The sequence below is a fragment of the Larus michahellis genome, chromosome 1, assembly GCF_964199755.1.
Source record: "Larus michahellis chromosome 1, bLarMic1.1, whole genome shotgun sequence".
Lineage (NCBI taxonomy): Eukaryota > Metazoa > Chordata > Aves > Charadriiformes > Laridae > Larus > Larus michahellis.
This window is the reverse complement of record NC_133896.1, coordinates 84,955,095-84,974,479: the sequence shown is the minus strand read 5'-3', so window position 1 is coordinate 84,974,479 and position 19,385 is coordinate 84,955,095. Positions and strand designations below refer to the sequence as shown.

At 46.7% G+C, this 19,385-nt stretch overlaps 1 protein-coding gene across 1 annotated transcript in view; it reads left to right on the top strand.

The window, feature by feature from the left end:
• The first annotated feature begins 483 nt into the window (after nucleotides 1-483).
• Nucleotides 484-19,385, top strand: part of ARHGEF5 (Rho guanine nucleotide exchange factor 5) — a 37,749-nt gene continuing 18,847 nt past the window's right edge. The window contains exon 1 of the mRNA XM_074589590.1: nucleotides 484-1,136. The gene's annotated coding sequence lies outside the window, so the exon portion shown is untranslated. The remainder of the gene's footprint in view (nucleotides 1,137-19,385) is intronic.

The window sequence follows — 19,385 nt, the reverse complement described above, 5'->3', positions numbered from 1 at the left end:
TCCCTACAGACTGTGTGCCCCTATCACTACAGTCAAGCTGGCAGTCAGGGACAGAATTTCCTTTATTGGCAATGGATATGCTGTCCCCTTTCAGTCCACAGCTGAACGCAGCAACCAGAGAAAGCTCTGATGCAAGTAGGGCTCCTGGGGATATTTACCTGCATACCTAGGAGAGACAGGATGCCTGAGAACGGCAGCTGTGGATTCAGACTTTTAATGCACCCTACAGCGTTTTCCTACCTGCATCCCGCTCCGTTTCTTCTGAACCCAGGTGTTCAATTCATTTACGTTTATTTGACGACGTAGGACATAATCCTGGGATCTCTGAGGTCGGCTGCGGCTGAGGCAAAGCCCTGCCACGTGTTGCGAGGACGCCTGTCCCGACACCCGCCGCTTTTCCTTAACACCCCGGTGCCTGTTGGCGGGTGGGGGGGGAGGGAAAGAAATACAGAGCAGGAGCGTTCACGCGTGCAGAGTGAAGGAGTGACCTTAGGCAGCGGGAAAACAAGAGGCGCGGGTAACGAAGAAAAGTTAAAATAAATAAATAAAAAAATAAATGAATAAATGACTACATAAAAAGCCTCTCCTGTTTCTTGAGCCAGCCCGGGGACCTGGGAGCAGCGGGTCAGGTGTACCCGCTCTGCTTTTGCCCTGGTGGTAAAGCAGCTAAGCACCTTCCCACCCCACCCCCCCCGGCCCCGCCATTACCCCAAACCCAAGGCAGACGCAGTTATTTCCCCCGTTGCAATTATTATTTAAAAAAAAAAGAAAAAGCAAAATACCTTACGCTCGGAAGGGCAGACGGGGCGCGGAGGGCTGCGCCCGGCCGGGGACCGGAGCCCTGGGCGGAGGACCGGGGCCGGGGTCCGGTGCCGCCGCTGTGGCGGCTGCGCCCTTGCCCTGCGCCGCGCCGTCGGAGCGCGGCCGCCGCCGCCGGCCGGGCTGCGCCCCGCACGCCAATCAGGGCGTCCCGCCTGCCTTCCTGTAGGTGTGCCCGGCTCACCTGGGAGCCCCGGCACTCATGACATACCTGCAGCCCCGCGGGCGGCGGGGAGACGGCGGCCGGCTGCCCAGGGCGGGGGGCCGCGGCGGCGCCGGGGGGAGCAGCGCTGGCCCCGGCCCGGCGATGTGAGCAGGTAAGGGGCGGCCGGCGGGGGCGGCCCGGCGGGAGCGGCGGTACCGTGCTCCCGGGTGAGGCGCGGGCCTGGCGCCGGATCCCCGCGGAGCCTGGGCCGGGCCGGAGGGGCGGCTGCTTCCCCCCTCCTCCCCGGGGGGCTGGGGCGGCGGGCAGGCTGGGGGAGCGAAGCGGCGGTGGGGAGAGGAAGGAGAAGGAGGGGAGGGAGGGCTCCACCATTTTAGGACCCGAGGGGGACTGGGAGGAGGGAGCGCTCGCCCCTCCCGAGGCGGGACGGCGGGGCCTGCCGGGCCCGCGGCGCGCAGGTGTGGGTGAGCGGGGAGGGCCGCCGTCGGGGCCCGCAGCCCCGCCGAGCCGCTGCTGCCCGGGGGGCGGCGCGGCGTGGTGTGAGCCCCGTTGCCTCCAGAGGGGGCGGCGAAGGAGCGGGGGGCGCCTCCTCGGGGCAAGGCCCCGGGGTGCCTCAGCTTTCGCGGCGGCCTGTGCGGGACGGTGAGGCTCCGCGCCTCGCCGGCAGCGCCCGTTCCCCCCCTCCTCCGCCGCGCTCCTCCTCCTGCCGCCGGCAGCAGGTAGGGCCCGCAGCACAGGCCCGGTCCCAGGCTCAGCTGCCAGCAGCCGGAGCCTCTTCCCGCAGAAATGGTGCCTCCCACGCAGGAGCGAGATCCCACGGCGTTCGCTGGGGTTTCAGTTCCAGCCGGGCCGTCCGTGGGCCGGGGCCCGGGAGTCTCGGGGCTGCGCTTGAACTCTGGACACCGTGTTGTTTTCTTCCTTGCTCTGCTGGCTTGCGCCTCGTGACTTTTATGGCCTGTCACAGAGGGAAGGCAGAGGAACGAAAGGCGAGATACCTGCCTGTCTGCTGCTCCCTTCCCGTCTCCTTCTTCTGGCTGCTTCTGAGCCCCGGCCACTGCTCCAGCAGCTCTGGTGGCAACCTCGGTGCCCCAGACAACCTGCTGGAGGGGTTTTGAGCTGCCACGGCTCTGGCCTGACCCATCTTCCCCCCAGCACCCATATTATCCTTGGGCTTGGTGCTTCGTTTATTCCTAGAGGTTGGATAAGACCTGGATCAAAGCTAGTAGGGAATAGAGGGGGCAAGGAAGAACGTCTGAGCTCAATTCTCTGTTGACTTGTAGCAGACTTTGCCAAGGAGCTGCTGGATGTGGATGGTGTTGGCTTCTCTTTGAGCTGTGTGCCTGTTCCTCTCTGACAAAGCCACGTCTCTAACGTGCTATTGGAGATTTTGTGACCTGATTCTCTACTGTTTTGGAGTTTCTCGTAACCCAAATGGCTTGTTGGAGATGGCTTGGATAAGGGCAGAGTCCTTTTGAAGGGTTGCACAGGAGGGAGGTGGCTTGGTTTGGAGGAATAATGTATTGGTGACCCAGATTTCAGAACTGAATTGGGTGAGGAGGAGGCATCCGTAAATCAGACTTGAAGCTGTACCGGGTCTGAATTCTTCTTAATTCTCAGTTATTGTTGATATTTGGAATACCTCAGCTGTCTTCCGTGTAGAACCTCATTTTGCCAGCTCGTGACTGAGGGTAGCATTTGTACTGTGCTGCCTGTGCAGTAGCCTGGCGATCTCGATAACCTGTGAGTGGGGTTATACGATATAATTCCTAGTGACAACAGGTGACTAGGCTCGAGGCTGGTGCTCGTGCTGAAGCCCCCTGTTCCGTCTGTCTGAAATCGTAGGACATCAGCACTTCCTCTGGGAACCTCTTGTGCATCCTGATAGATATGGCCAGTAAGAGTCTGTTCCCTGGGACTTTAGATAGATGTTCTTGCTCTTGTTCTATTGAGTCTTGTCCTTTCATACAGTTCACTTGTTTCAAGTGCTTTCTAGAGGTAAAGAGATAAATTTTGCTATAGTTGTTTTTTTTTTTTTTTTAAAACGTACTCTACTTTGGAGTCTGTTTTAAAGTGGGCTGTTTTATTTAATTAGTCTGTATTCATGTAAATTATGTTCAGTCTCCCTGGTTATTCCCAGCAAAATTTAAGAAACAGCCTGCAAGGGATTTCAAATACATAGTTGGAATCACATTTTTTTTGCCAAGAATATTCTAAGAATATTCTAATAATCTAAGAAGATTCTAAGAATTACTGTGTTTTCTGTCATCTGGTATCTTTCCAGTTTGATGTTGGCTGATTAGTTACTGTTTAGCTAAATTATACATAGCTAGCTTATTTCAGTAGTCATGCCTGGTAAGTTTTGTAGTTCCTGTCAGCTTTGCAGCTCCTCACCGAACTCCTGTTGTATCTTTTAATGAAGTACTTAGAAGTGTCTTCAGTGCAAGTGTAGTTGTGCTCTATCGTTTTGGCACTTGTGCCGTACAAAGTGAAATTGTTTCCCTCTTCTGTGAGGTGATCACACAGTTGATGTTCATCGTATCAGCCATTTGGGGACAGATGTCTTATTCTGACCCCCAGCAGGTATTTATGTTCCCAGCTGGTTATCACTGCATCAAATCCAAAATTCTATTAGAAAAGTACCCAGTCTTGATTTCAAGATATCAAGTGATAGACTGCACTGGTTCCCCAGGTGAATTATTCCGACAGCTGATTACCCTCGCTAATTTCTTATCTGAGTCTGTCCAGCCTGGTTCCTAACCACAAAGTCTTGCTGCAAATTTTCATGCCAGATTACAGAGCTTGTTGCTGCCAGGATGGCACATTCCAGCAAAAAGATGGCCTGTTGTACCGCAAGCTTACAGCCATTGCCCGTGCTAACCTCTTGCTTCTGGGAAGAGGTTTATCGTGAAGCTGTTGTCAGAGGGTGACTGGTATGATTTAGAGCTGTGGCGAAGTGCACCTGGCTGCGGTGTCTGTGCCCAGGCAGGACTTTCAGAGAAATGTCATTGAATAACTTGTGTTGCTTGGAGTATGGCTTCACGTGGTGGTTAATCCAGTGTAACTACAGGCTGCTGCTGAAGGAATGGTCCAGTTCTCATCCGGTCCTAACTGCAAGCTCCTGTTGCTTTCCCTTGGATCAGAACGAGTGACCATGTGGCCTCAAGTCAGTTTAATCACTGCTCCAACTGAAAATTAACCCCCTTCCCTAAACAAAAAAAAAAACCAACCCAAAAAAAAAGACTTTTGGATCTGGAAGTTGGATCAGCCTGCTCTGTGGCCGGATGGTGCTAGGTCTGATGCAGAAGGGTAGAATGCCACTGGGCATGAGAAACGTGGAGAAGGACTACCTCTTTCAATAGCCGCCCCATGCCTGTGCCAGATTAGGTGCGAGAGGGAATCGTACATTTAGTTCCTACATTTGCGTACTCGGATAAACAGGCTATGGTTGCACAAATCCTCTCAGCTGGCACTGGTGTTGAAAGAAGCCGTCGTGCCTACCTGTTGTCATCCATGTTGGTTCCCTGCTCTGGTTCGTTGTGAGACCACACACATGCCTGTACTGCCATAAGAGAAAGGGCAGTGTGGGAGTTGGGAATAAGGAGGGCAGAGGATGGGGATTCCTTTTGGCAAGCTGAAGAGCTTATGAAACTGAGGCTTGAGATACAGGAATTGTCACAAGCACACCTTACCTTAAATCTTAATGGAAGCTGATGTATTCTTTCACCTTTCCTTTGCAGCAGATGCGTGCGAATAGCTGCCCTGATTTGCTCAGTAACCCAGGTTAACTCTGCTACGTGACTTGGGAGAACTGGGTTTAGCCAAGGCTGGGTTTAGGTCAGCTGCATTTATGTCTTTGGTGAAGAAATGTGTGTTGGAGTTAGACTTTGCATGAGAAAGAGCGTTTATTGCACAAAGAAGAAGGTCTGTGCCTTGGCTGTGACCTACTGATACCTGTGAAAGGTTCATCAGTGCAGAAAAGTTGCAGGCTAACGTATTTGTGGGTTCTTGATGTGAGGCTCTTGGTGGTTTTCAGCACCTGAGCCAACTGGGGTACCCTTTTGGGAGAGCTTTGTTAATCTTGTCTCCTCCGTTAACAAGGGATGCCAGCTTTCTTGCTCTTCTAGTGGAATTAGTTTGCTGGCACAAAACCCATTCATTCCCCATCTATTGTTTTAAATGCCATTCCTTCAAGTGCAATGCTGAACACTGCAGGAGATGTCGAACTGAGCCTGTGGTGGAGACTAGTTTTGAGTTGACGGTCTGGGAGCTGGGTTACAGCTGGATGAAGTCAAAGAAGAAATTCCCATGACTTTAGTACAAGTTCAGTGCTAGGTCAGGGGGAGGGCTGTTGGTTTTGATAGTGGGAAAAATTCAGAAGGGGGGAAGGTGATTACCATAACATGTGTACAAATGTATGTATGTAAATAGACACACATATGTAAACGTATACAAAATAGAGGGTGTTCTGATGCTAGAAGAGGTTGAGGAGGAGTGGCTATAGAAACTGTAATTGGTTAGTACATGAGAAGTGAATCGAAGTGGGAGGAAGCGCGTGAACCTGCTGCTCAGAGAATACTGCATTAAAGCAGAGCTAGCCATAAATTAGCTTCCTGTGAATGTATCCTATTTGCAGTAAGTCACGTAGAAACGTGTGACATTCAGGTGTCAAACTACCTCTTTGTAGTCTCAACTTGCAGTCTGTCTGCATGCAGGTGCTCAGTGTGTGAGGTCCACTGCCCCTGGCCTTGCTGGTGCTCTGAGTACATTTGGCACTGGAGTTCCTGCCGCTCATCATACACAAAACTTACCAAATCCTTACCTGGGTCAGGTTGAGGTGGTGACCAGTGGGATCGACAAGCTTGGTGGTCCGCTGCATTTGCCACCCATGGTGAGCAGACCCAGCCTTGCACAGGGTGTGACTGGAGGAAGAGAGGTGAGGAACAGCTGCCACTTCGTTGACAAATCCAACAGTAGAGTTTGAGGATCCAAAATACATTCCTCTAGAGGGGACAGGATTAGGATCCTGGTCACGTCAGGGCACGATTTGTTCAGATCGCAGAAGCCCCGAGATAATCAGGGGACATGTGATGCAAGGCCCGAGTCTGTATTATAAGACCTGTAACCTGTTGGACGTGGTCGTTGTTCATGGCTGCCACAAGGTGGCTGCAATGGCTGCACTTGCATATTCATATAATAAGAGAAATAAGTGCCCAAATCAGTGTTAAACTGGCATATACATCACTAGTGAGAGGAGGAGTGGCAAGAAGATGCTTTGCCCACAGTGTTGCTGGGCAGCTACAGAAAGTAAGCATACATAAGCTTTATGGTATGTACGCTTTATACTTGCAAAAATTTGCAGGTGTAACAATCAAAAGTGCCTGCAAGTATTCTTTGAATACGATAAATCTTAATGGGGGCCTTAGACTTTTATTAGATTCCCGTCCTGTGAGGGGGTTCTAGTGGAAACTTTGTAAGAGTACACCAGTAAGAGTATAGCATTGCTGGTATACTTCATTTCATAGGAGAAGGAAGGATGTCATAGCCATACTGGTGCCTAGAAAAGTCCTGATGCTGTAGGTGTGTCTTCCGTGGGTCTGGTCTCTAAGCAATACTTTTTTGCTATGGATTAAGCCTGAGCTTCTGTTGAGACACAGAAATTTTGCTGTAGGTATTCCATAATGCAGGCATCCAAGGGTAACTCTAGACCTATGAAATGTAATCTAGCTGCAACGTTTGAGTCAATCTCCTTTCTGAAGTACTTGAGAACACTATCTGTTTTTACAGGTGAGGGCTGTCAGGTTGCATAGCAGTGAAGTTGAGAAGGTGCGGCGTGTATCTATTTCCCCTCTGTCGCTGGATTTATATAAGAGATATTCTCACTATGCCACCAGCTCTGCAGCGCAGGGATGGTGTCTCACTGTGCAATATTTAAAATGGCGAGGATTCGGTCCTGATTGTTGGTATTGCAAATGGCTCAAATAACTCTTTCCATTGTTTGTTGCTTCTCTGCATCTCTCTTTTTCTGTAACTCACTTTGTGCATGGAGATATTTGAGGCTCGAGTCTAAGTGCAATATAGCTGATGGATCTTATGGGTGTTTTTAAAATGATACACTTCTCTCTTCTGTCTCTGCCCCTCCCCAGGGAAGGTGTTTTCTCCTGGAAAGGCATGTTTCAGGTATAGGCAAGAAGAGGATGGACGGTGGGGGTAGCACTGAGAAGGGTCCAATACAGCACACAACCTTGTCAAGATTCTACACTGTGACAAACCTTGGGGCAGAGAGAGGATGCTGTGCGTAGAGAGGCAAAGAGAAGCAGGAGTACCCCTATTTTTATAGCAAATTACGGGTCATGGCATGTTTTCCTAAACATGCGAGTGAGTGAGAGAGATGGGTTTACCCCTCAAGTCACCCAATAACTTCTTAACACCAGCTGGTGCTGTGTTGAAGGATGGGAAATGCTTTACTGTGGTCTCTTCCACTGTTGGTCTCTTCCTCATCCCTGGGCACCACTGGAAAGAGGGGATGTTCTCTTAGTGCACATGGCGGGGACTGAAAGGGAAGCTATAAGGTGTTGCTGCAGGCACAGGGTCAATGCTGTTCATTTCGGTCTCGGTCCTGTGCCATCTGGGAAGGCAGTCTTCCTCTGATGTTGCTTGTTCAGTCCACCTTATCTTTCTGCCCCTGCACAATGAGCAAAATGAGCTGTTTCATTTCAGAGCGATGCAGAGAAAGGAAGATGAGCAATTTGGACATACTCTGGAGCAATGAAATGCGCCTTATCCTGGAAGAGCAAGGCCAGGCATGCCAGTTATGTCATTGTACTGTGTGCTCTGGCCAGTCACAAGGGAGGGTCAGGGCCATAAAAAGCAGTATAAAATTGTGTCTGCGTGTGTAGAAGAATCATGACAGCTGAGTTGCCCAGTGGGTGTTATCAGACGTATCAAAGCCATTTTTCCATCGTTCTGTACGCAGCATCATTTTTACCTATTCAGCTGCTGAGTATGTCATAATAGTGATATCAAAGGAATGAAAATAGGAATCTGAGTGTAAAAAGGGAAAAATGGATTAACTCTTGACTCTCATAGTCGTAGCAAAATGACTTTAAAAAAGAACAGAACAAGAAAAGGGGGGATCTGCTGGATTGCATGTGCAATGGAAACTGGCACGACTAGAAATCTCAAGTTCAGCAAGGCAATATGAAAGTAAATCTCCCTGAACCTTATTATGTTTTACTAGCAGGTTTCTTTTGATAAGTTAATTTAAAAGATGGTGTTGTACAAAATTTGGTTTTGACAATGGAAAAGAATGAACAAAGTGCATTTAAAGAAAAAAAAAAAAACAAACATGCGCTAACAGATGCAGGAGCCAAACACAGATGTTTTGAGGTAAGCATGTGCAAAAACACTAACTTGGTTTTAAAGAAGGCTTTGGTAGAGAGGTAGTTTTGTGCTTAGAGGAAGCAAGAAATATCCGATGCTGTTATGTCCTAAGCTCATAAAATTGATGGAATTGCAGAAGGGATCTCACCTGAATGTGGACACAGTTAGAAACAGGCGACTGTTAATATCTGACATATGTGAGGTTATGGGACGGGGGCTTTCATTAACTGGGCAGTGAGATCCCTACAGTACAACAAGTATGATACCAAACTAATACTGATCCAAAATAAGCTGAAACAACTAATTATGGACACTACTTTATGTAAAAAAATGTGCCTATTGTTTGTACTAAGCATCTCTGCAGCACAACAGGAAAAATCTTAGTAACGTGTTTTGTATCTTGAAGAGCTTGGAGGGAAAAGACACAGAAGGAAGGAACAAAATGGGCAATCAATATATTTTTGCTGGTGAAGGGATTGCTTAAATAAGACTTTGCTTACGGTTGCAATCAGATACAGAGTTTATAACAGGGCTTTGCATATTCATTCCACTGAGCAGCCACTCCCTGGCTAATCCTCAGAGTAGGCCTGTGAGGTAGGAGGGGTCAGTATTACTTCAGTTGCACAGGTGACCCTCAGAAAGTGCTGGAAAATGACAGAATTAGGAACGGACAGTTCTGATGGATGAGGTTTGGGGATGAAGGCACAGTTCTTGGTTGCCTTGGGGAAAAAAAAACCTACTTATAATCTAAGCTTTTTGTAGATCCTTCCTTTAATGAGTGACCGTAGTGGGGAACTGAAGGAGGGAAAGCTACTACCCTAATGTGCATGTTTCCGTTTCAGCCTGTGTTATATTACTGATGATCATAGTTGTCCTTTATGGACCCACTGGCCTGAAATTTCTAGGTGACCACAACTGCATGTGACTCTTCATAAGCTGTAGCTATTAGTAGAGACGAGACTTGAAACAGCAGTCCTAGGGGTGCATCTTTATCGCTTTCTGTTAGGGTAAATGCTGGTAGAGCAGGAATAGCCGAAGGTTTGGAGTACAGGGTGTTACCCATGTGTGCGACAAAAGCAGCAATGCTGATATCTCCTGCTGTGGGAATAGCTGCAATTGCATCTTCTCTAATGTGATTGCTACTTGGGAGCCAGTCTGCCGTGATCTGTGTCATACCTCCTGTGTAAAAGCACTGCCAAGGGTGACAGAGTAGATTTGTCACAACAAGACGTGTGTTGCTATTCTTCACTTCCTCGTGGCAGTGAGTTGAAGCCAGATACAGCTGTCAGCGCTGCAGGAACTGCCACTGAGGAGGCAGAGCCATTGCTCATGAAACAGTAGCTGATTTGCGTTGTTAAACCCTCCTGCTTTGGGAGGGCCTTTGGGAAGAGGACTCTAAGAAGGAGAGCTCTGACTCTTCTCTCCTCCTTGGGCATGGTCCACCGATGCCCCCACCCCCTTTCCTGGTACCCTCCGAATCCTTTCGCCTTCAAGCACCTCTGTTGCTCTTAGCTTTCTCAAGCTACAGCGATCACACTGAATTGTACTCTTTCCTGTTGCCTGTACTGATTTTTTTTTTTTTCTTTTAAGCACAGCGAAACATTTTGCCCTGTGCCAAGTCCAATAAACTTGTTTAGGTGAGTTTGATGGGCAGTGTCATAAGTTATGACTGAGAGCCGCCTGTGAGGCTGAACTGGAGGAACTCTGCTGTATCTCATTGAACTTGGGAGAGATGGGATGTTTATGTGTTTATTTATGCCCCACTGATCAAAGCGTGTTGCAGGTAATGGGAAAGACAGCGAGCTGAGTCTTAGATTTCATTTAACTGGTGCCTATAGCTTCCCAGGGGACGCTTCTCATTCATGCTAAAGTATGCACAACTTAAATTAGAATATAGCATGCAGGCGTGCATAGGCTGGTGGATGCGAGTGTACCAAGGACATTGCATTCCTGAGCTGGAGCTGGCATTATTTTGTAATTGTGTCATAAAAGAGGTAAATGAAATTGTATTGGGTCCGTATTACACTATTAGTCATGGTGAGTGTTAGGAGTTAAATTGCCTCATGTTTTAATTTCTCACAAGCACACTGAAGTCATGAGCTTGGGGTGAATATAAGGCGCGCAGACCTCTTTTTACTCCTCTGCATTGCCATCTGATAGGGTGGGACCTGGGAGGGGAGAGAGGGAGGTAGTTTTACATACCATAGAGTTGAGAAAAAAGAAGCCATAGGCCAGTCAAGAGTCAGAGTCTATGTCTTCAATGACTGCCAAAGGGCAATCTCAGCATTTTAATTGCTCAGCTAATGTCTGAAGAGCCATGGAGCCATCGAAGAGTACTATTTTAGGAAATTGTGAAGGGCGGTGATGGGAAGCAGACTCTGCCCCCTCATTCGTATGCAGAAAAATTAAAATGGAGGGAGGAAGGATTCAAATATCTGTAATTGTTCCTTATTCATTGAAACTCATTTAATTATCAAAATGGGAAAAACATTGTAATTAGTACATTACGGAAATGCTAGTGATACTTCTGAGCTGGTATAAAATCTATGCTTTAAAGTAATAAAAGGGCTGTACTGCATGTGAAAGTATGTGGGCATAATTCTTGCCCATTGACAACTAAGGGGAAATACTGCTGAAATAGGGAATATCGGTATTGTTGATCTGTCCGTGCTGTTTCTTACTGTTTGTTTTTTTTTTTAAGGTTGTACCTGTGGGGCTCTACTTTTTTTTTTTTTTAATTTTTATAATATGCTCTGTTAATTACAGTATTAGGAACTAATGCTAAATCTTAACTACAACATCTATGAGTTGTAATTACTACTATAAACTTTGAAATAAGGTAAGGGTAATTGGTGAAGCTAGTTATAAAAAGCATTTAATAAAATTGATGTGTATCAGTTACACCATTTAAAACTCTGAATTATGCAACTTTTAACCTCTTGTTCTGAAAGACAAGGTCGCGAAAATGCCTCCCCCTCCGTTTCCATTTGGAGTATTTCCATGCTAAACTTTGCAGAGGGTTTGAGGAGGTTTCCAGGGCTTTCCCTAGCATCTCCTTCTTGTTGTTACTTGTTTTGAGAGTTGCTGACACAGGGGGCTGGCTCCTTTGAGTTGATCTGGCTGCCATGCAATGTCCTTTTATACCCAGTCCTTTGCTGAGGAGAGGAAGCCGCATTTGGGTTCACAGGACCAGTATAATCAGTGGCAATAAAGCGACAAGGAAGTGTTAAACTCTGAATTAATGCCTCCTTTGGAAATGGTAGTAAATCTGATTAGAATATCCTGCTTCCCATAGCACCTACCTTCTACCCTGAAATGGTAGGAAATAGGTTACTAGCAGAGGGCCAGTACTGAAAACGTAAAATTTCCCTGCTCTGCTGCTGCTTCTGTCCTGCGTGGACTGGTGAGGGTGCACCTGTTTCTGCGTTGGAAGCGTTTGGCAGTGACACATGGGCAAGACACCTACGCTGGAGCGTCAGGGACTTGCTTCGGGATCCTGGGTGTGGTTTTGCTGTAACTTAGACCTAAGTCCAGGTTTCTGCTTTCCCGCTTGCCGGCCTGTCACCCAGCCCCTTGTTCCTGTCCGCTCCTTGCAGTTGCTGCTACGGCTTGTACATCTGCACGTACAACTACTGCAGGGAGCTGTAATTTTTACTTTTATTTATTTATTTTCTTCTCCTGTGTCACGCCTCTACGGCTGCTGCCATCGTTCTGCTTCTGCATTGTTTTTTTGGCTAGACAACTCCCTGAGCTGGCTCACGTACTGTCACGTGCGCACTGGCACGTGGGAGAAGATGTCAGCAATCTGGATGTGTATTACCTTAATCTGTTCTGGATTTCAGGGCGCCACGTCAAGTCCTAATCAAAATTTATTAGGACCTGATTGCAGGTGGTGTTGGGTGGTCTATGCAGTCAGCAGCGGCAGAAGGAATTGAAGGAGCTCTGCATCTTTTTAGGCTGGACCATAAACAGATGAATTTTGCAGAATATTTGCAAGTACCTAGATTGGGCCTAATTTGATTATTCATCTTTGTTAACCCAGTTATACTGCAGCATATTTGTCTGTCAGTCTTTTAGTTTGTGGCAGCTTGTGTGGCTCACTGGATTAGGTCTGAACACTCTGCAAGTAAATTCAGTGTCATCAGTCCCAGCTGCTAAAAAACAGTGATCACGTGGAGGGGAGTTGCCCTTGCTCTCGTTAGTCACAAGTTAAGGCTTAACGTTTTGGCTTAAAAAAATCAAGATAAACCCAGACAGCAAGATCTAATTTTTGAGCTATACTTTGTTTTTCAGGCCTTTTCTACATGCCTTAAAGGCCAGACATGCATTTTTCTTAATTGTAAGCCAAAATTCTCATGTAACCACATGATTCTAGGAAGTGGGACTATATGAAAAACAGAAAATATTGTGATGCGCACAATAAACCTATGCCAGTTGGCCATACAGGCGTTACACCGTGAGTAACAACAAGTTTTCCATGTGTTTGCATTAGTACCTTCCTATTCAGCACCCACACAATTCCTGTGGCTTTGGGTGTGTGAAGCTATTTTTCCACGGGGAGAGGGAAGGGGTCCTTGCTGGTGCTTTCCCACATTTACATTTCTTATAACATTTTATTTATATCTAATACTTTTTGCTCCCAATAGCAAGCGTCTCATTGGGCTTGTTAGCTTCTTCAATCTAAGTACACCAATTAAATTTCCAAGAAAGAACGGTTCATTCCCTGAAAAGCTGGGTTAGGGGAGGGTTGTACCAAAACCTGTTTTCCCCGCACACATCCCTACATCCCTTTTGGATGGACTTTTTTTTTTTTTTTTCCCTTTAGCTGCAGCTTTCAGTCTAAAGCTGCACCTCGGTTACCGTATTGCCAAGTATTTCTGATACACTTCTCAATCTTTATTTCACATTTTTTATAAATCTCGTTACTGGACTCACAAGGTAATTAAAATGCTATGGGGAGCTAAGGCTGAAAACATGCATTCTAAAAGTACAAAATGAGGACAAATGAGCTCAAGATTTTTATGTTTTTGTTATTGTTGCTATCTCATGTTATTTTGATACCAACACATTTTTTTTTCTTCTCATCTCCAGTTGATGGTACAAACTGTTGAAGCCAGATACAAGGTACAGGTTTCAGCTGTAGGTGTATCTGTTATGGCTGGTGAAATTGTGCTGGTAGAAGTTGGGAGCGTGGTATGACATAAAAATGCAGTTTTGTTGGTATTTTAGGAAGTGCTTTAGTTGCATAAGATATGCTTTACCTATAGATACAAAAGTGGTGTTTTGGCAGTATATTCATGGCTGTGTTTATTTTGCTGTATAGCTTATCAGTTGTCCCATAGTGCTAAAATGTTCCAACTCTGTATCTTCTGTTCTGTAGGGCTCTGACAGCTATCGGTAATGGCAAGAAGTCTTACAGTTTTCAAAGTGGAACTTGATCCAGCTGTGAAAGAGGTTATATTACGTGTTTGCCAAGAACATCAGAAAGGATGACTTTGGAGGGCCTTTCTGCAGGGGAGGACAGTTTGTCCCGGTTCAGTTTGCTGAATATTGTTCGTCCTTATCTGTCCATAGCTTAACTGTACTTAAGACTGGTACAGGTAATGTGACAACAACTGTGCTCAGCAAGGGTTCCACTGTGCTGTCTGGGCAAGGCCAAGCTTTCAAGTGTGTTTCCAAGCCCTTTGATGTTTTAATGGCATTTGCATCTGTCAGAATGGTTTGGTGCAAACATTAGCATTCTTTAATCTGAGACTCAAAAACAGCAGCGTGGGATTCTGGCTCATGCTTCTGTAGCATAGCAAGAGACTACAAAATTTCTGCTGCTAACTGGAGAATGTCTCCCATCTGGGTCCTGAATCACCCTGTTCAAAAGAGGAACTGAGAACTCCTCTGGTTTATAGCAAACCTGCTGTCTAGGAATGTATATAGCATGCTGCTAGCAGCCAAGACTGCACATCGTAGCTTACATCTTGGAAATCTTTACCTCCTTTTGTGCCCCAGATGTTTCTGTTAGTCATCTCTCCATCCCCAGAGTTTGTAGAGAGACCTGCATAGAGCAACTTGCAGTGACTCTGTACATTGCTTTTACTGCGGGAATTCTTCCTCTGTCCACCCAGTAGCATCGACAGTATTTCTACTAAGCTACAGCAATAAGAACTACACACCATTCTGTTTTATTTCCTGTACTAGAAGACTGCAGAACGTCAAGGCTTATCCAGTGCTTTTATGAACATAAAACTTAAGCTCTGCTTTAAGTGAGCCATTTTTTTTTTATATACAGGTGGCCGCATTTTATCTTAAGACTGAATGATTTTTATAGCATCTCTGGGAAGTGCCAAGTGCAATCCAAGCCATGGTCGACATCTGCTGTTTGGCAAATGTTCAGTAGCATCTCCAAGATGAAATTTTGTTCTACACAGAATATGTATTTATTTATTTTTTTAAGTTAGCATTAAGTATTATAATCCACTTAAATGGAAACAAACGTAGGAAAGGTATCTGTATTTTTTTCTGTCAATTAATGAATTGTTAGATAATTAATAGGTTTGGTATTGAGTGTGCCTACCATGACTGAAACCTAGTGAGATGCTACTTGGAGTGTTAAAATTCAGGCAAACTGTCTGCACCAGCATGACCGGGCCGTTTCATTCATTTTTCCCAAGCTTCAGCAGCAGCTCAGATGCAATTTCCAGGAGATCAGGTGCTATTGACAGGTTTGGGATTTTTTTTCCCTTGCCCAAAATACTTGAGGCAATTTCTAGTTCCCAGAATACTAACGGCACGTAGACCGTTCAGCACAGTGGTAGACTACATTACTTTGGCACATACCTTTTTAAATTGCTTTTCTTATTCTATACGTTCTTTTATTCAGCAAGCTCCATACCCTCAAAGCTGTCTCCATGTAATGTTATTTCCCTCCTTCATTCTTATCTCTAGTGCCCTGTGTAATCTCTTCCTAAGCTCAAGAGTTTTGACCTCCCTCCTTCACCGCTCTCAATGGGCTGTACAGTGATAGAGCAGCCCAGGGTGGTGCATGAAGATCGGTAACCATTTCTTTGCAGAGGAATACATGCAGTGGGCATCTCTCTCGTGGAGGGGGCATCCAGCTGAGAAAGCAGGCCTAAGCATGTCATGAGTAGCTGTATCACAACAAAAATTGAGACTTGCGGTAGGGCAGGCTTTGTGTTAGAGCAGTTGCACTGGCCCCTTTCCTGAGTGTCTCACTGAACTGAAAGAAAGCATGGCCTCCCAGGAGAGATGGTGACTCTGCATAGTGAGCTGTGGATTTTGTATGGAGAAGGGCAGGCTCTCAGCTAGCCCCCACTGAACCAACTCCTTTTAAAGTGTATCTGAACTGCGTGATGGAGATGATTAAGCTGAGCTGAAATAGCAGGAAGGGGTTTGGGGCAGCTTTCTTGCCCCTCAGGTGGGTGTTACAGCCTACACAGAGCTCATTCCTGCCTGAGCTGCAGCACTTAGTGCTGGCTCCGGCATTTCTACACCAAGGATATGCCTGAGCGATGGATTGCTTGGGAAAGTGTTTTAATAAGAAAGTTGGTCTCCTTGTCCATGCTGCTCAAAGGTTGTTGAGAATGGCTTTCTCTTCTCACGGCTGGAAGCTCTGGCTGCTCCGTCGGAGAAAAGGAGGAGAGCCGGGGAGAGGAGCCCCATGTGCGGTGGGCTGTGGAGCATTGATGGCTGCTGGTGCAGCTCTAGGGCGGCTGGGCCCAGCGTGTGGTTGCAGGGCAGGGCTTTCTCTGCCGGGAGCGTGTTTGCAGCAGCCTGGGCACGTGGCCACCCCGACACCCGTGGCAAGGCGAGCGGGACGGGGAGCACACCCTGACCCACCATGGGGGCTGAGGCTGGCACCGCCTGGGGAGGGTGAAGGGGATGCACCAAAAAGCTAGGTTTCTCCCTGGTTTTGGAGGAGGAGGATCTCAGGACTCCACTTAATTCTGTGTTGCCTTGTTTCCTGGCTAGCTGAAGGGCTTGTCTGTGCTTGATAGTACTTGTTTTTTCTCTTTTCTTGTTTGTTGGAGGAGGGGGGGAAGGGAAGGTGAGGTACTTTCTATTTAAAACCAGAAGTATGTGTCATCTCCATCCAGGTGAATTAACCCACACTGGAAGGAAGTATGACATTCGCGTTGCCTTTTGTGATCTGGAAAAGCTGTGGATGGATGCGTGCATCATCGCAGGAATCGCTTTGTCCACTAGTGCGTTCACTGCCGTCCCGTTTTGCTTAGCTGGCCACCTTCCTCACCCTTCCTCTCTCAGATTTTGTGCTCCCTACTGTGGTACGACCAAGCATTGCCCCTTCGTTTTCATGCTGGCATGCGGCCAGCTGCACCCTCTCACGGTTCCATTTTGCAGGGAGTTTGTGCACCCAGAATTACCTTTGAGTTAGGCAATAGCTGCTTCGCATTGCTCTGTGTGTGTGAGCTAAAGTCCTGGATTTCCGGGCCCTTTTGGGAAAAGAGTATGGCTAGCTTTATCTAAACAGGGGCCATCAGCCTGCCTCACTTGAGAAGTACTATTAGAGCAGAGGGAGAGATGGCACGCTCTACATCTGACCCAGAGAGACGTGAAAGACCAGCAAGCCCCAACAGCAGTAACAGTGAGGTTTCTGGGAGAGTTTGTGTAGCCTGCTAGAAACTGGCAGTTGCCAGATAGGCTCCTGTATGCTTGTCTATCATGTTACTGTCCTGACTTGCAAATGTTAATTGAGAGCTTGCTTTGGCTTGCCCAGCTCCTGGGGGTCTCCTGGGTCCTCCTCTGGTGGAGAGCCAAGCTGACCTGCAGCGTGAGCATAACACAGCAGTGCCCCACGGGCAATCTCTTCCAGTAACTACTGGGTTTTGTATGTAGCTCCCCCGTATGTGAAGGCTACAGGTGTAGTCAGTCTTGTTCTATTATTTTCTCTCCTATCTCCATTAAATCCTTATTGCAGAGACATCTGCATCTTTCACTACAGTGAACCAGACTTCAAGCAGGAGCTTAACTTTTTCCCTGACCAGATGCGTACATCCTCCCCCACTGTCTCTCCAGAAAGTTTGTCTGTCCCTTCCCCTGCGTCACTTCTCAAAGCTTCTCGCTTGCTCTCCCTGAGGTGTGCAAAACACCTGGCAGTAATATGATGAGACAGATCTCACTTGGCAGCTTCCCGTGTTGATCTGTTGTGCACCTCCCTATACCCTGTCTCACGGTATCACCGTGGAACTGCTCCAAATGCAGCTTTAAACTTGTCCTTTCACCTGTACAAATCCCTTGCAACAGAGCCAGGGAAGTGGAAACTGGGTCTTTGAGCTTAATAAGAGGAAATTCAGTGTTGTGTATGTCTGCAACAGCACAGTGAGCAAGAGTTCTTCCCCACACAGAGTGTGGGGCTTGAGCTTGAGGATCTTGCTATTCAGACCTTTATAGGCCACCCTGTCTTTATTAGTAGTAAGCCTTCCTTTGCCTAGTAAAAATTACTTGTCAAGTAAGCTTGTGTCCAAGACCACCCATCTCCCTAAACAGTCTCTTGCTCCTAGGGAGCCCGTTTTTGAAACCTAACTGTATTAGGTGTGATAAGCAGTACTTTTCCCGTCATGTAGCAGGGGAGACTCAAGTTAGGTAGCAGGAAGAGCTAAGAGCAGTGTAGCACAAGGGCGATCTGATGTGATTGTGGAACCTTTGTTAAAAGAGGGGTAGACGTACCTATCGGGGACAACGCAGGTAAAGTTGATGCTGTTTTGGGCAGAGTTGCTGCTTTCAGGTTTATGACCCTGCTACTTTCTGTGTTCTGCCAAGCCCTGTTGTTTCTGTGCTGCATCTTTTTCGTGACAGTCCTGTACATGTGCAACATGTGCAACAGCTTCAAAAGATGGTTTAATAGCACCAAAGTAGTTGCCTATTAACTGACAAGAGCAAGATGTGGCAGAGGCCCTGTGGGAACTTTCTGAACGGACATACCTCTTTGAAACATACTGTTTGTTCAAATTGTATCTATTTACAACTACTTGCTACTTTGGGGAAAAATGTCCAAATTGCTGAGTCATCCTGGTTTTGTAAGAAAGATTATCTCTTCAATACAAAAAAGAATTAAAGATTCCATGAGGGGAAAAAAAAAACTTTCAGAACAAAGTTAACTGATGAGTTATCTCAATTAGTTAATTCAATCTTTCCCCATTTTTTTTTTTTAAAGCTATAAGATGATGAAAATGCCCGTGATTAAGGTGTATATAACACTTCAGCTCTAACTCCAGAGCATGGGCTCATTGCTTTCAGAGCAGGTGCTCTGTTTCACTTGATGTACGGGAAAAATACAAGCTAAACCAGCCGTCAGGTCAGGCATGCCCTGGCCATGGAGTTAACTGAGACAATTAGTCCAGATGTAGTCACGTCCTTATTGTTTTTACTGTCTGTGGGCTCCGAAAAAATGACTTGTGACTATAGAGCCACTCCAGCACAAGGAAATCGCCGTTGATTTTAAAGATTTCTCCTTCCATGGAGAGGCTTTCCTTTCTCTGTAAGTGAGCCTCCTTAATTGAAATTGTCACACATGCACACCCCTCCCAAAAATGCTGGAAAAAATGCTATCCTTAAAATTGTAGGGAAGTTAGGAATGCCAGAGAAAGAAAAACTGTATAGATCTGGTTGTCTGTTTAGAGCAAGAAAAATAATTTCTTTTTGCACAAGCGCTGTGAACTCTCCAGAGTTGTAAAGCCTTGAGGCTTTTGTGCCACTGGATGGCTAGTGGGCTTTTTACCCGAAGAAATGTGGAATGGTTTCCCTGACCAAAAGATGCGGGACTACGCCTTCATGTCTGGAGACTTTGACAGCTGTAAGATAGGATGGAGGAGTAGAACACTGAAGTTTTGTTCAGCGGGAAGTCTCACTGTGGCTCCACGTTTCAGCAGATCCTTCAGGGCTAAATTACAAGCTCTGGTATGACTGTAAGGTACCCAGTGTATGTGAAGCAGCCTGAAGCAGCAATTTATAAGCCATTTCTGATAAGCAAGGGATAAGGAATAGAGCAGAT